The sequence below is a fragment of the Podarcis filfolensis genome (assembly GCF_964270895.1).
Source record: "Podarcis filfolensis genome assembly, chromosome: 6".
NCBI classification, from domain to species: domain Eukaryota; kingdom Metazoa; phylum Chordata; class Lepidosauria; order Squamata; family Lacertidae; genus Podarcis; species Podarcis filfolensis.
In genome coordinates, this window is record NC_139609.1 from 48,219,884 (window position 1) to 48,235,547 (window position 15,664).

General features: G+C 39.2%; 1 protein-coding gene and 1 long non-coding RNA gene across 11 annotated transcripts in view; one reads left to right on the forward strand and one right to left on the reverse strand.

The window, feature by feature from the left end:
* The window catches only part of MAST2 (microtubule associated serine/threonine kinase 2), a 150,743-nt gene that overhangs the window by 86,559 nt on the left and 48,520 nt on the right, over positions 1 to 15,664 (reverse strand). The gene's annotated exons all lie outside the window — the stretch shown is intronic.
* Positions 1,455 to 14,792, forward strand: LOC310765369. 3 transcript variants are annotated; one of them, XR_014549544.1, is made up of 3 exons: positions 1,455 to 1,572; positions 10,284 to 10,611; positions 14,608 to 14,792. It is a non-coding gene; the product is annotated as an uncharacterized lncRNA (long non-coding RNA). The 3 variants fall into 3 exon arrangements; XR_014549545.1 differs by lacking the exon at positions 1,455 to 1,572 and adding an exon at positions 10,064 to 10,164 and having other exon boundaries at positions 10,280 to 10,611; XR_014549546.1 differs by lacking the exon at positions 1,455 to 1,572 and having other exon boundaries at positions 10,068 to 10,611.

Genomic DNA, 15,664 nt, shown 5'->3' on the forward strand with positions numbered 1-15,664 from the left:
TCCAAACCAGGATTAATGGTTTGTTTCACTCTCAGCAAGCTATAATCTGTAGGCAATGTTCTTGTTTCCTCCACGCACTAGCAAGGTGGAGGAAAAATAGTTCAAAAAGTCACATTCACAATAAACCATTAACTATGCTGACGGTGGTATGTCAACTGAGCTGGCAGTAGCTCTCTGGGATTTCAGACAGTCTTTGGCAGTCCTACCTGAAGATACCGAAAGTGTGAACCTAAAACCTCTTGACTTAGAAGCATGTGTTTTACCCCACTGAGCTACAGCCCTTAACCTTAATTTCCATATTCTCGTTGGAAATTCTGATTGCATCCTGTAACAACATAAAGGTGAAAACATTCTTCCAGTTCCTTGTACTTAATGCTAGGGCACCCTCCACCTCACCCTCCCAAACCACGGAGGCATCCATTGTGCTTTGAAAAATCTGTATGAAGGAAAGCAGTTTTCCTTGAAGTCACAGCCATCAGCAGTTGGAGGGCTGAACCAGTTACTCTTCCTCGCTTGGAAACAGTTTGACTTTATCTGCTCAAACCTCACTTGCTGTGTATTTCTTGGATTTGGGTAGGTAGAGCCTGAGAATCCTGGATAGTCAATTATCTGTCTTCAAAGTAAAAAGACATGCAAAATCTGTCCTGACTATCAGGGTGTTGGTGATGCAAAGCACTAGAAACTGTCCTCACAATGTGTGATGATTAAGGACAATTGAATTAATTCATCTCTTCCCTTCAAATGTCACTTAAGAAAAGCTTGGCAATACTTTACACAGCTATATATTCATGGATACCAGTAGGAATCACAGCAGGGAAATTAGTATGCCAGCCTAGCTAATGAAGCATTTCAAGTTTGGAAGCTGCATATTATTGGTGTCCCAGCTTAGTCATAGCATTCTGAATGTACAGATAATATGAAAGAATAAGGTCTTTTGCTAGTTAAGAAAAAGGTTTCCATCTACTCATACAGAAATGACAACCTAATAAATATACTGTCAAGCTGTGACCAGCTTTAACCCTGGTAGTAATTCTCCACAGTTCAATAAATCTATTCCTAAATGTACTAATTATGTTTAATGCTTTGTCTCAAATAAACCCCTGCATACAAATTAGAAGGAAACATGAAAGCACAGCTGAGTCAAGTGTACTGTCCATTTCTTAAGAGTACTCTGGCTGCCAAAACACAAATTTAGATTGCCCTAGTTACTTCAGTCTAGGTGTGTTTTAAGGTTGTAACAACCTTACAAATGTAGCTATTTGCACAAAATACTATATAAGTACTAAGTCCTAAGCTATTTAAATACATATAGATAGAAACCAGCACTTTGAGCCAGTATCATTATTTAAGTATTGGTGAGATAATGTTCCCTATTGCCAGCCCCACTAGTAACCTAACAGCCATGTTTAATACTAACCGAAGCTTCCAAATGATATTCAGTAACGGCTCCACATGCAAAGCATTGTGGGGGGTCCAAGTGAGAAGTCACCAAGGGACACATAATTATGACTAGGCCGTCTTTGTCCAGGAAAGGTCATACTTGATGCCCCAGGAACAGCTGAAAAAAGGCAAGTACCATGGCTTCTACTGGGCATCCAGTGACAATGGTGAATTAGTTGGTACCTCCAAACATATCTTTCAGAGGGAGAGCAATTACAGATGGAGCACCTCTGCCCTGATAAAACAAGCCATTAAGTTTCACTTAATTGGCCCTCAAGCAGTCCATTAATGAGCTCAATTTAGAATCTCCATGGCCTCCCTTAAGTTGGATAGAAGGAGAAACAAAGCTTGGTGTTAGAAGTTAAGTGTACCAATCTCATTTCATTCAATGTTTTCATGAAAAGGCTAAAAAGTATGGGAGACAGAATGGAACAAGTAGCAGTCTCCCAAATACCACTTTCTGAAACTGGCCATTCAAGCAGGGCTGGAACCACTGAAATATAGTGCTCCCATCCCAAACCAAGGCAGAGCTGCCATTGTCAAATAGCATCAAAAGCCACCTAAGGATCCAACAGAATGGGCTTCTCTTGGGATATAATACATAACACATAAGAATGACAAAAAAGTTCCTAAAATGAAACCAGACTGAAACAGCTTCAGAATATCAGATCATCCAAGGGTGCCTGCAACAATCATTCACTCAAGAATCCTTCCCAACCAGTAGAACCAATATCAAAATAGATTTCCACATACTGATTTAACACACAAATGCACCATGTGAAAGCACTGTGTGTCAGCTAATCCTTACCCCTACAGAGGGCAACCTTGGCCTAATTTCACGTGGGTGACTGTGGTGGGGGGATAAAGCAGAAAGAGGAGGAAGTGTGGCAAAAGGAGTGAAAAGAGGACCCTGTGCGCTTTTGACTTTGACCCTACCTAATTAAACTCTGGCTTTCCCCGCTACTGGTTCAAGTTACCACTGAAGGACTGTGGCCCTCCAAAGAAAAATGTTGCCACCCTACCTCACAGCTTCTGTGAAATTATGCTTAATTTACCAATTGGCCCAATAAAAAACATTTTCCTTTTGCATCAGAACGTTCTTTTAAGATTCATCTATATTAAATTTTCACTTCTCTCACTAACTTTAGCGCAAGATTTCAATGACTACATCACATTTAAATGTTTCTTCCTCGTTACACTTCAGACTAGAATTCCCAAGCTGCTAAAGGTGCAAACCTCAATGATACAGCATACAGCAGCAATTAATCAGTACTACCAGGCAGCATTATTATTTTCTTTTGATAAACCACCGCTTTGTTGGCAAAAAATGTTTAAGAGTGTACCAACTGGCATTTCCCTACTATAAAAACATATTAACAGCTCATATTTCCAAGTTCAACAAGAATACTTGGTATTAAGCTTATTTATTTTGGGAGAAGTCAATATTATGTTTCAACGTGTGTTTATTATGAAAGAACACAGAGGGTTCAAATTACTAATTCTTCACTGGTCAGCATAAAGAGTATTTTATTGTGCACCTATGTTCATGGAGCAATCACAGCTCAGATGTAAGAGCAATCGGATTCGATTTTCCGGTGTTCAAACCTGCTTAGCTCCTAGAAAAGCAGAAATTCCCACCCTCTCACCTACCACTGCAAACTTCACAAATGCTGGGAAATTAGAACAAAAAGGAAACCACTCATTTTCAGTATATCTTGCGAGGCTTAGGAAAGCAAGCTGTGTTTCTACTGTAGCATTCTCAGAAGAGCATTACTTGATCAGTATCTGGCTTTGAAAGCACCAACAGGCATCATAACAGCAGCAGAACTATAGTACACTGATGCCTCACATGATAATGTTCTAAACCCTCTTTATGAATATGAGCTTTTAGAAACCACTAGTAGAAACAGTATCTATATTCTACAAAGAATACTTGAATAAGCACTCATTCATCTTGAACAAAGCATGGTTTCCAAGACTGGGCATGCATCAAGAACAAATACATCATCGCGGCTGCTACAGAATATAACCAAATCCAGAAACAAACATGTGCTAATTTAGTCTCCCCTCCCCTCAGTATGATACAATTATTAACTATGACTTCTCATTAAAGTAAAACTGCAGTTTACTGTTAAGCAATTTTGAATATGTACAAAACAACGGTAAAAATGTGTGGGGCAAGAGATCGAAACCAATGATACAAAACATAGAAGCTGTAAATTCCCAAGTATAAATATTTTGTCACCAAAGCAGAAACTGGTGGAATTCTCTTTCAGGTAGTTTTGTTACTAGTGCTTGATATAAAGTGACACACAAACCATTACATTAAGTTGGAAATTCATTCACAGAAGTTATGAAGTTAGTTTTTTTTTAAAGTGTATTGTGTCACCAAGAAGTCACAAAACCCAAACCAATTTGAGATTTAGGGAATTCTACATATTTCATGACACACAGAAGTGTAGCCCCAGCTGCATGTTCTCATACCACACTGTAATGAAGCCTAACAATATACAACTTTTAAAAAACCCTGACTGTTCTTCTCACTTACCTGTTTTCACACCTGTGTCAAACCTTTAATTTTAAGCTCTTCAGAGCAGAGCAAAGACTTGCCTTCTTGCAGCAAGAAAAAATGCCATGCATACTGGTAAGGTAAAGGTAAAGTTACCCCTGCCCATACGGGCCAGTCGTGTCCGACTCTAGGGTTGTGCGCCCATCTCACTTAAGAGGCCGGGGGCCAGCGCTGTCCGCAGACACTTCCGGGTCACGTGGCTAGCGTGACGAAGCTGCTCTGGCGAGCCTGCACCAGCGCAGCACACGGAAACGCCGTTTACCTTCCCGCTATAAAGCGGTACCTATTTATCTACTTGCACTTAAGGGTGCTTTTGAACTGCTAGGTGGGCAGGAGCTGGGACCGAAGGACGGGAGCTCACCCCGCCGCGGGGATTCGAACCGCCAACCATACGATCGGCAAGTCCTAGGCACTGAGGTTTTACCCACAGCGCCACCCGTGTAGCATACTGGTAGTGCTATATAAAACACTAGTAACTTAGCACTTTGCTCACTAAAACCCAGTCATGACGGGTTAAAAAGGTCTTATCTGCCTATGAATATACTGATGGTTTGGATTCCCCCAACATTACAGAGGGGACGTTGCTGATAGTATCTATTTGTCTGAGCTAAAAGCCTGGTATTGAGAGCTCTCTATCAGCCTTAATTGCATTGGGACAGAAATCACTTGACTCCATGGGTATTTGAGGCACAAATAAATTAGCACGTGCTAAGTTCATGGCTAGCCTTCTGTATCATTTCTGCCTCCAATAAGCTCACAAAGCCATTTGAGCACCTGCATAATTGATCCTGATAGACTTTCATTTTAAGAAGGGACATATCATACTGTGCGCGAGTTGCCATCTCCAAGCATTTTTTAAGAGCTGTCCTATACTGATGTCATTATATAACAATCAGATCAAAGATATGAATGACACCTGCCAGGCTTGAAACACTATGTTCTCAGCCTTGCAGACATGATGGAGCCATCATTTCCTACATCTTCAGTTGATGAAGCAAATCCCCCCCACTCCCTCCTTTTATCTGTGAACATGTGATTTGTGAAACAAGTATGCCCATTTCCAGCCATACCTAGTTCGACCCTTTAAAATGCCTTAATTAAAAGACAATGTTCTGTTCCTCAAAGCATTGCTCATAATCTCTAGTGCCCTCTCTGTACTATTCCACAAGGCTCCATGTAGCGATAAGGGAATATCTGCTTGCTCAGCTGAAGCGGAACAAAGACTTGATGGGTTTTTTCAAGTGTTTGGCCTGAACTCTTGTGCAGACTAATTTCTCCCTGCATTTCCCTGACAAAAGAAAGAAAAAATAATTAACTTAAGGAAGAGAGGTAAACAAGCAACAGAGAGAGCACAAGCAGATGTTGTAGCCAGACTGTGGGTTTTTCACTTAAATATTAAATTTTCTGATGCAGAAGCATCAGAACGTTATCAAATGCAATCCACTGATCAACCAGAGTGACAACTTTCTCCTCCCCATTAAAACACTTTTAATAAGCCCAGAAGCCGAATATGCCTCGGCATGTCTCAAGCCTTTAATCTAATCTTCATAAAACATTAGCTGCAGATCCTTGCTCTGTACTTGCTCTCCCCCACCCTCCACTTTTCCACTATTTCATTTCCCACCTTCTACAACTCCAAAACATAACCACTTATTGCAGTGAGTCATTTGAACATATAGGCACTTTCTCCAAGCAAGAATCTGGAAACTCTCAATACTTGAGAGAAAGAGCAACAATACACCTTTTCAGCTTTAATTCCATCTAGACACCAGGACTACAACACCATCCAGTTTTGCTGTTCTCAAACAACTAAATGTTCTGAATTTTATTGAGGGGAACTCCTTTTCTGACAGGCAGAGAAGTATAGCATATGTACAGTGGTACCTCACAAGACGTAATTAATTCGTTCTGCGAGTTTTTTCATCTTGCGAATTTTTCGTCTTGCGAAGCACGGATTCCAACCCAAAATTCAAAAACACAACCCCAAAAAAAGTTTTAAAAGTTTAACTTACCAAATGGCTGCAAAAGAAGTTTTGGAAAAGCTTCAAAAATCACCAAAGTCTTCAAAAACCTCAAAAAAGGCTCAAAAAAGGAAACAAACTTGCAAGACGTTTTCGTCTTGCGAAGCAAGCCCATAGGGAAATTCGTATTGCGAAGCAACTCAAAAAATGAAAAACTATTTCGTCTTGCGAGTTTTTCGTCTTACGAGGCATTCGTCTTGCGAGGTACCACTGTACTATGCATATACATAGCTAAAATGAGAGGACAGCTAGCTTTCTCACCTATTCATGACAAAGCAAAAGGGTATGTACAATGGTGGCACATGGCCACAAAAATTTAATGACCACTGCATGGTGGAGTGGAAGGTAGACAATTCAGGGAGGTAGCAGAAAAAGGACCATTTCTTCCCCTGTACTAGATGGTACTCACACTCACAGGTCATTCTGCCCGGATGCTGAGGGGTCCAGCGCCGAAGGCCTTCTAGAAGTTCCCTCACTGTGAGAAGCAAAGATACAGGAAACCAGGTAGAAGGCCTTCTCGGTAGTGGCGCCTACCCTGTAGAACGCCCTCCCATCAGATGTCAGAGATAAACAACTACCTGACATTTAGAAGACATCTGAAGGCAGCCCTGTTCAGGGAAGTTTTTAATGTGTGACATTTTAATGTATTTTTGATCTTTGTTGGAAGCCGCGCCCAAAGTGGCTGGGGAAGCCCAGCCAGATGGGCAGGGTACAAATAATAAATTATTATTATTATTATTACCAACGACGGCTGGCAGAGAGAGCAAAGGGCAACAGCAGTTCAGGACATAAGAAACATAAGGTTACCAGATGTCCCCGTTTCCTGGGGACAATCCCCAGATTTACAAATCAGTCCCCATACAAAATCTATTGAAGTTGGAAAATGTCCCTGGATTCATTGAAAAAAATCTGGTACCCTTAACATAAGAGCAGTCTGCAATAGAAGTCACTGTAGGAAAAGACTAGTTTTCAGTGTGAGTGAAAAATATATCAGTCTGGATCTAGCTGCTAATATGTGGATGGGGTGGGTAGTATGGATCCTGGAAGATGCCCTCAAAATACTGCTGCCATGGCAGGATTCCTGTGTTCTCAACTACTCTTTTTTGTGAATAGTTCTGTTGTGCTTTTCTGCATATCCTCTCCTTTGGAGCTCACTGCTTACAATCTTCCTCCACACCAGCCATGTCCAATTTCATACTAAACTATTCAGTAGTGTATATTCACGAACCACATATATATGTACCTGCAATTCAGGATAATACAGCATCTGATGGAGCAGACAAGAAGCCATGAACACGTATGTCATAATAAATCTGTTAGTCTTTAAAGTGCTGCAAGTCTGTGGGGTGTTTTGCAAGAAACTAACATGACTTCCCCTCTGGAAATCAGTTCTACTGAATAGATCAGCATGAAACTAGACATGACAGGGCAGCCACATTTCTCTTTACCTATCCACCCTATTCATGCATAAAGCAAGAATAGCAGTCTCATTTTTACATCAAAGTGAATGCACAAATATGGGATGGCAAATTCTTCCTACCTGCCCTCACCATACCTCTCCATGCTCCATTGCACCAGACACATTTCTCCAAGTTTAGCTCATTTCTGATTTCTAAAACAAGAACTCGTGATGAGGCAAGGGGAAGGAAGGGAAAAGGCTCACCTCCTCATACCTATGCATTTATTCTGATGCTATTCTTATTGTACATTCCTTGAGACAATGATGTAGATGGTGATTAACAAATTAATGATAATGAATAAAATAAAGAATATAAAACCACTTTGATGTTGTTGTTTACAATCAAGCAGAATATTTTTAAATAAATAAATATACATAAGCAGGACAGACACATGCATGAACAAAGGTGACTGCTTTCATCATGTCTAGTTTCGACCTTTTAGGGGGAAATAGCACAAGATCTCAAAAAACTAAACCAAAGAACTCTTTTTTTGGTAACTGTCAGAAAAGCAAACTTGCTCCCCCTGCACTCACTGGGGTTACTGTAAGTGACAGCAAATGTATAAACAAAGCCCAGGCTCCAAAGATCCATAGAATTATGTTTGTGTACACACATACATGTTGATTCAGATATAAGATTACATTATATTCTCAAATTAGCTTAACTAAAGTCGAGCTCCCTGCAGACTTGGGCAAAACAGCTGATGAGCCTCCGTGGAGCTTCCTCAATGCATTGTCAAAGCTGCATCATCTGCAAGCAAGATCTCTCAGATAAGGGCCTGCCACACTTTTGTCTTAGCGTGGTGATGTGCCAGGTTCGACAGACCCGTCACTCCTCGAATGAAAGTACACACCGCCTTCAGCCAAGTTAAAGGCATATGAGAGAAATACGGAAAAGAATATCGCAAAGCAAATTGGGGGAAGGCATTCAATGTTCTTGTGGAACAATAGATTCATTTTGTAAAGCTTAGGTGGGCATCCTATCTTGCTGAGCAGTGTGAAGAGTCCTTTTTGGATGAGTCCTTTTGGGTTGGGGGTGCTCAATTAGGCTCATTTGTATAGTGATAAACCATGGTTTTGTGTTTCATCTGAACTGGGCTAAAGAATTCTAAACATGGCTTTCTGCTTTCTTTTTCTAAACTATATGGTTTTATCAATCTTTGCACTGTGCTGATGAAAAACAATACCAAACCTACCATTTACAAAGAAATTATTTTTACTGTTACAAATCAAGGAACCAGGGAACCAGGCACAGGACTTTCTTGGTAGTGGTGCCCACCCTGTGGAACACCCTCCTATCAGATGTCAAACAGGTAAACAACTATACTACTTTCCAAAGACATCTGAAGGTAGCTCTGTATCAGGAAATTTTTATTGTTAATGTCTTACTGAGTTTTTATATTATGTTGGAAGCTGCCCAGAGTAGCTGGCATAACCCAGTTGGATGGACAGGGTATAAATAAATTATAAATATTATATTGTTATTGTAAGTCCCATCAGAAGGCACAAGATTTCTGCAAAGCAGGGAGGTTGGATTAGATGGCCGTCAGGGTCCCTTCCAGCTCTACAATTCTGTGATTCTATTGAAGTTAACATACCAATTTAATGTAGCGGATTTTTTTGCACACAATATCCAAGAAGACTGGCAAGACAGTCTGAAAACTATACAGTCTGCACTACGCCTGCATGCAAAGATATATAGTTAAGCACATATTGGAATTTTTAGTTTTAAGTAGAGGGAGAAGCACAGCATAATCCTATCCATATTTACACAAAAATAAGCCCCACTGTGTACAATGAGTATTTCTTCCATATAAGTCTGTATGGGACTGCACTCTTAACCATCTCAAGGTTTAATTCTCAAGTGATGGATCTTTGGTTAATGCATCATAATGAAAACATTAATACTTTGTAATTCCTCCTTAGTTAATAAAATGTTCAAGGGAATTAACTTCTTTGATTGATCATTCTACTAAGCAAACCCCACAAGGCAAATTAAACAACTACAAATGGGTAATTAACCCAAGTTGCAAGTCAGATGGTTTCCAGTTATTCCTCATGAGAGCAAGATACAGAGATTGGTAAGGAGTCTCTCTCTCTCTCTCTCTCTCTCTCTCTCTCTCTCTCTCACACACACACACACACACACACACACACATCTGATTGTAACAGAATTTTGCCTTCCATGTTAACACATGATTTGAGTCACTTCCAAGAGTCATATTATGCTCTGGGTTCTGCACTTATGGGACAGGCAGTTTATTCTACATTCTTGGAGGGGTCAGAGTTGACAAACACCCACCATTTAGATGGCTGCCCAATAAAGAGAAAAGAATGATGGCTTAAAAAGCAAAATATAATTCCTTAACTGTATTACCGTAAATACTTCATCTCAAAATATGTTACTATTGTAAGTTTATTCTGTGAAAAGCACAGTCTCATCTAAACAAGTTTTTTCTCAGACTGGTACTTTGGAGACATAGATGACACATTATAAATAGTAAACCAGCTTGCCAGAGCTTGATTTGAAAAGCACTTACCTTAATCAGCTCAAGAGCAAGGATATTTATAATGGCAAGATGGCGATAGCGGCTGTGACTGCACTTTTGTGTTTCCCTGCAGGGCTGGCTGTGTTTGCATTTTGTTTTGTGCTCAATTTGATTCTCTGGGGAGGAGTAATTGTTCTTTTATTTATCATCATTGTCTTTGGTTCCATTTATTATATGATTTTGCGACTGCCGTTTTTCTATTCCTTTTCACCACTTTTTTTCCTTTTCTCTTCACCTACAGTGAGGCCTGTCTAGCCAAAATCAGCTTTTTGTAACTGAATGCAGGAACCATTATACAGTATACCTGCTTGTGCCACCAAGAGAAGTTAGAGAAGCATCTTTCATCTGCTGAGGAACTATGGTTCCACCAAAACTACTGAAAGTAGTATATTGATATTTATCTGCAAGATGCTGCAGGCAAGTACCTGCAGTGCAAATACACTGAATGGAAGAAGACAAGGAACATTTCTAACAATCTCTGAATTACAGCTCTTAACTTAAAGAGTGATGATAGAAAATCCAAGATCTGCAAGCAAAGAACTAATTGTTGAGTCTCTCTGGGATCAAGCAATGGTAATTATCATCATTTTCTCTGGGAAGCTAATGAAGAATTCTGTTTAACAATGACTTTGTTAATTATTTTGTTTCCATTTTGTCCACAGGCATTGCTTTATTGTCCAATATTTTGTCCGTCTTAAAGTTAGTATTTGCAATCAGTTGAGTACTCTGCATTTTCTTACTGTTTCTGCAGGGTAAATTATTTGGCTGGGCTCCAAAGAGATATTTTAGGGACACCTGAGGGCTTACATATGCCCAACAGACTTTTTTTCACTGAAAAACAGCACTCTTGCAACAAACACATCTCAAAATTCTGTTTGCAGTTTCTCAGATGCAAAAGTGATATTCTAGGTGCTATAAGGGGCTGAAGTTCAAGAAGCTCAAGCCCAAAGCCCCCTTGCAGTCCTATATTGTGTCCTATAACTGGCACAAATCTGAGTTTGATTATGCTTTTTAGCTGCTGACTTTTAGTTTGTATGTTTCAGATATGATTTTTGGAAATATTAAATATATATAGTCTGAGGTTCTAACTCTAGGGCTACACTTACTATTAGATGAGTGTGTGAGTCAAGTAGAAAGGTTAAGGGATTGAATTGCCCAAATAAAAGAGCCATTTAAATCCCATAATTAATTTAAATATTCTTATTTTATTCTATTAAATGAAGACAAGCTTCCTATCTGAAAATATTATTGCAACTCTTAGGAAAGAATGAAGAGCTCCCCATCTGTACAAACAATTACTGTTTAGGCAAGAAAAGCATTAATAGCAACCAAGACAGAACGGGATGAGGTTATATGAACTTCCTTGAATAAAGAGCATTCCTTTGGGATACATTTGGAACAGATTTACAAAACTGAATTATGTTGACTGTGGGACAAACAGAACTTCAATAATGTTACCCACAAATATTTTGGGATCTAGTGTCTTTACTGTATTCGCACTATTTCCTGGATAAAATTATAATCTTGAAATGTATGTCTTCCCTTTGGTAGAGTTGCATAAACCTTTTTCTGACTTGCTTTTGGTGTGTATGTCACTACTAATTTTTTATTTAGCTACTGATAACCCACCTTCAAATTTCAAATCCCCTAACAAATGGCAAAATAACCTTCAGTTAAAGAAAACACAAATAATGACATATTTTAGTTGTGACTTTTACTAAAAATAAAGTTAATTGTTATGACCCATCAGGGAAAAAATCCATATTGAAGCAATATCTTTTCTTAAGTAAACCAAACTGTCACAAAAATGACACTTATCTTATGTGTTCTACAGAACTCTTCACCAAACTAGATGGTAAACAAAGTGGGGCTGGGGAGAAAATGTAGAATACAGGAGCCATTAGGCAGTATCCACCTAACAAGGGGTTTTAGCTGGCTTTTGTAACAGCTGGCTTTTGTATTTCTAGAGGTGGAGAATCAGCTATTGAGTGTTTCTCTCTCCCCAAAGACCCTGGTGCAACTGGAAACCTACAGAGCCTCATTTAATGATCTGTGGTATCTGTCCACAATCCATCTTAAGACTCTTACAGATGCAGATTCATTACTTTTACCAGCCAGCTTTTTTCCTCTCCTGCTTTATTAACCAGACAAAGAGTTCTGGAGAATTTGAAAGCTTAAACTATTTTGTGTCATTTTGGTTGACCCAATAAAGATATGGCCCTAAAACAGATCCATTTCTTATACGTCACTTACCTTCACTTTCAAATAAAAGTCATAGTGACTGTGGTTTTCTTTTAGATACTGAACCAAGTCAGAAATATATTTCCAATTCACTTCAATTCATAAATGGCTATTACATCCTGATGTAAGCAGTACAAGAAGCCTATTAATGCAAGAATTAACACATCTATCCCAGACATGTACAACCCAGTTACTTCAAATGTTCTCTAAAGCCTTCCATGCTAAAGCAATTACCTCTCCTAGCCATGTAACTGATGAAGGAAAGGGCAAAAAGGATCAGTTCAGAATCCATTATCACCTCCCTGCTATGCTAATCTAGGTGCCATACTTATTTGAGCTTCAGTGATATTAAAAGAAGCATTTGTCTGCAAAACGGTTTATCTGACCATAACTCCATGCAATCAAAGCCTCTATCCTGAACAGCTGACTCCAACCTTTCTATAACTTAAAGTAATAAGAACATTCAAAGTTAAAAAATATTCTACAGATAGTGAAGAAAATGACAAAACAAGGATAGATGCAATTTTACCACAGTCTTAAAACCCTAATTATAATATAAAAATGGCAAAGGCAAAGAAGGAAGTGCATAGGGGAAAAGATTGGGGATACCCAAAATTCCAATTTGTGATGCAGAAACATTTATGTTATCACTTCGAAAATCATATATTTCTGCTGATGTTTCTCTTCTTTTGCTTTTTATTTTATTTCCCTCTTCCTCTCTTTATCTCTATTGTCCCTTTCTTTTCTTTTTTCTTTGTTTTGTATCTTTTGTAGTTGTAATTTTATTGTATTATGAGAAAATCTCAATAAAAAATATTACTACAAAAAATAGAAGAAAAAAGAGAAAATGACATATTTCTAAAATCTAGCACTACCTATCAAGCTAACTTTTTAATAAGTCACCTTTTCATCCTGAGAATTGAATAATGCATTTATTGAATAAAAGAAAAAAATAAAAGCATGAATTATTGAATTGCATGCAAATTTCACAATGCAGAATACCTAGAGGCAAAGAATATACTTAGGAGCTCCAGGACACTAAATGTTTTCTATCTTTGACATATTTAGGCATGAGAACTTTGGAGGATTACAGAAAGAATCAGCTTTGTTGTTTTGTGTGTTTTCATTTCTCAGCTTTCAGGTTTCCTGGGGGTAAAAGAAATAGTAACATACAACCAACAACAGGTTGACATGATACACAAAAATCCAAAACTAAAATGCCATGCCAAGAAGGGGATGTGCTGTACAATCCAAACTGTAGGCAGGAAGTACCTGTTCCTGTTCTGCTGCAGAGAGAATACGTATGAAGGATGCGGAATACACAATAATGTTTCAACTTCCCTTTGTGCAAATTTAGTTACCGTATTTTTCGCCCTATAGGACGCACCTTTTCCCCTCCAAAAATGAAGGGGAAATGTGTGTGCGTCCTATGGGGCGAATGCAGGCTTTTGCTGAAGCCTGGAGAGCGAGAGGGGTCGGTGCGCACTGACCCCTCTCGCTCTCCAGGCTTCGCGCAGCTCTCCGCAAGCCGTGGGAGCCCGCGCCGGGCTCCCACGGCTTGCGGAGAGTTGCTGCATGCTGAAGCCTGGGCGCACTGAGCTCAGCGAGCCCAGACTTCGCGCAGCTCTCCGCAAGGCGCGGGAGCCCGGGGCCGGGCTCCCACGGCTTGCGGAGAGTTGCCTGTTCTGGGGGCTGGGGTCAGGGGAAGCTCGGGCTTCCCCCGCACCAGCCCCGCGCCTGGGGGGGGGAAATAAATTTTCCCCCTTTATTTCCCCCCAAAAAAACTAGGTGCGCCTTATGGGACGGTGCATCCTATAGGACAAAAAATACGGTACTTTCTTGTTTGCAGCAAACCATAGTCCATAATTACATTTTAAATCACAAACCATGTTTTGCTCTTGCTCTGTAAAACCAGGATCAACCTAGTTTACAAACCTAGGGCAAACCATGCTTTGAATGTTCGAATGAAATGGCAAACTATATATAAGAAAAAAACTAAATAAACACCAAGGACTGCACAAGGACAGTGAAAAGGGAAGCTTAAAATCAACACTCCTTTTACTGTCAGACCATTAATGCACATTAGCTAAAGAGAGAGAAAATATTCAACCCAAGCATGGCCAATGTTTTTTTAAAAAAATACAATTAGAATCAATAAAGCTATTGCTGATTTTATTCTGAATTATTTGATAAAGTAAACCTTAAAGGCTTTGTCCAAATTAATATCTAGCAGTAACAATTGTCTTCATCCTTCTTTCATGTTGGATTATTCTGGATATTCAAATTCTGCACCCTCTTGCCCTACCTCCCTCATCTGTCAATAATCAGGAAAAGGGAGGGTACAGAAACCAGCATCAGGAAGGCTAGCCGACCCAGTGGACCATGGAATAAAGGATCAGAGGGTGAAAACAAGCCATCTACAGTGTCCACATTTTTGTTTTCAAACTGGAACTCTGCGTATTCCCTGTACTCTATAGAACCAGAAATAAATAAATCAGTAAATTGTTCTCTAATCCTTTCTTTTCATTGTCTATTTAATACTGTAAACATTACATCATATCCAGAGTGAACAGCAGAAACAAGATCTATATTTCATAATATTAAACAAGCTGACAATCATGTTTTCTTTGAACATCAAGAGAATGCAAATAGAAGGGCAAAATGCAAGATATCATTCAACTTGGACAAAAGCAATTTAAGACATTTATGAAGGTCAGTAAATGCCATAAATTCAGTGAACAGAAGCCAATTATTGGAGATCTCTTACAGATACCAGTCATCTGCCAAAGAGCTATCTACTTAATACTTACTATGCATCAGTTCAGCAAAGTTGACAATTGCATTTTCTTCTATTACATTTTCATGACTCTGAGATAAGTATATAGCCTTCTCTTCCTTTAGGATACATGCTTTCAAAAAGATCAATAAACTAATGTACCTACTGAAAGCAATAATTATAGCTGACCAGGAATTATTTAGGACAGAAGGAAAATAAACCCTTTAGGAAACAAATACGGACAGAATGTTTTTAAGTAAACAATCCAGTCCTTACTCCAGCAGTACAAAGGAATAATATATTTAAACACTATGCACGTATACCTCCAGATTTTTGAGTTGTTCAATATACATGAGCCTACATGCCACCCTGGCTGAAAGCAGGTCAAATGTAGGCATAAACTCTAGCTATTTTCTAACTCTAGTAGGGCACTGAGAGTGTGTAGTCGGTGTGTTCCCTCCCATTTTTCCTGTTAATGTGAACTATGGTATAGCATTATGTCTGCACCAGCACTAATTAGTTTGCTTTTTAAATCAGGTTAGAAACCAAGATTAAAGCTCATTCTGAACATTTGTGCACACGTAACTAACTGTGTGAATTATTAGTTAG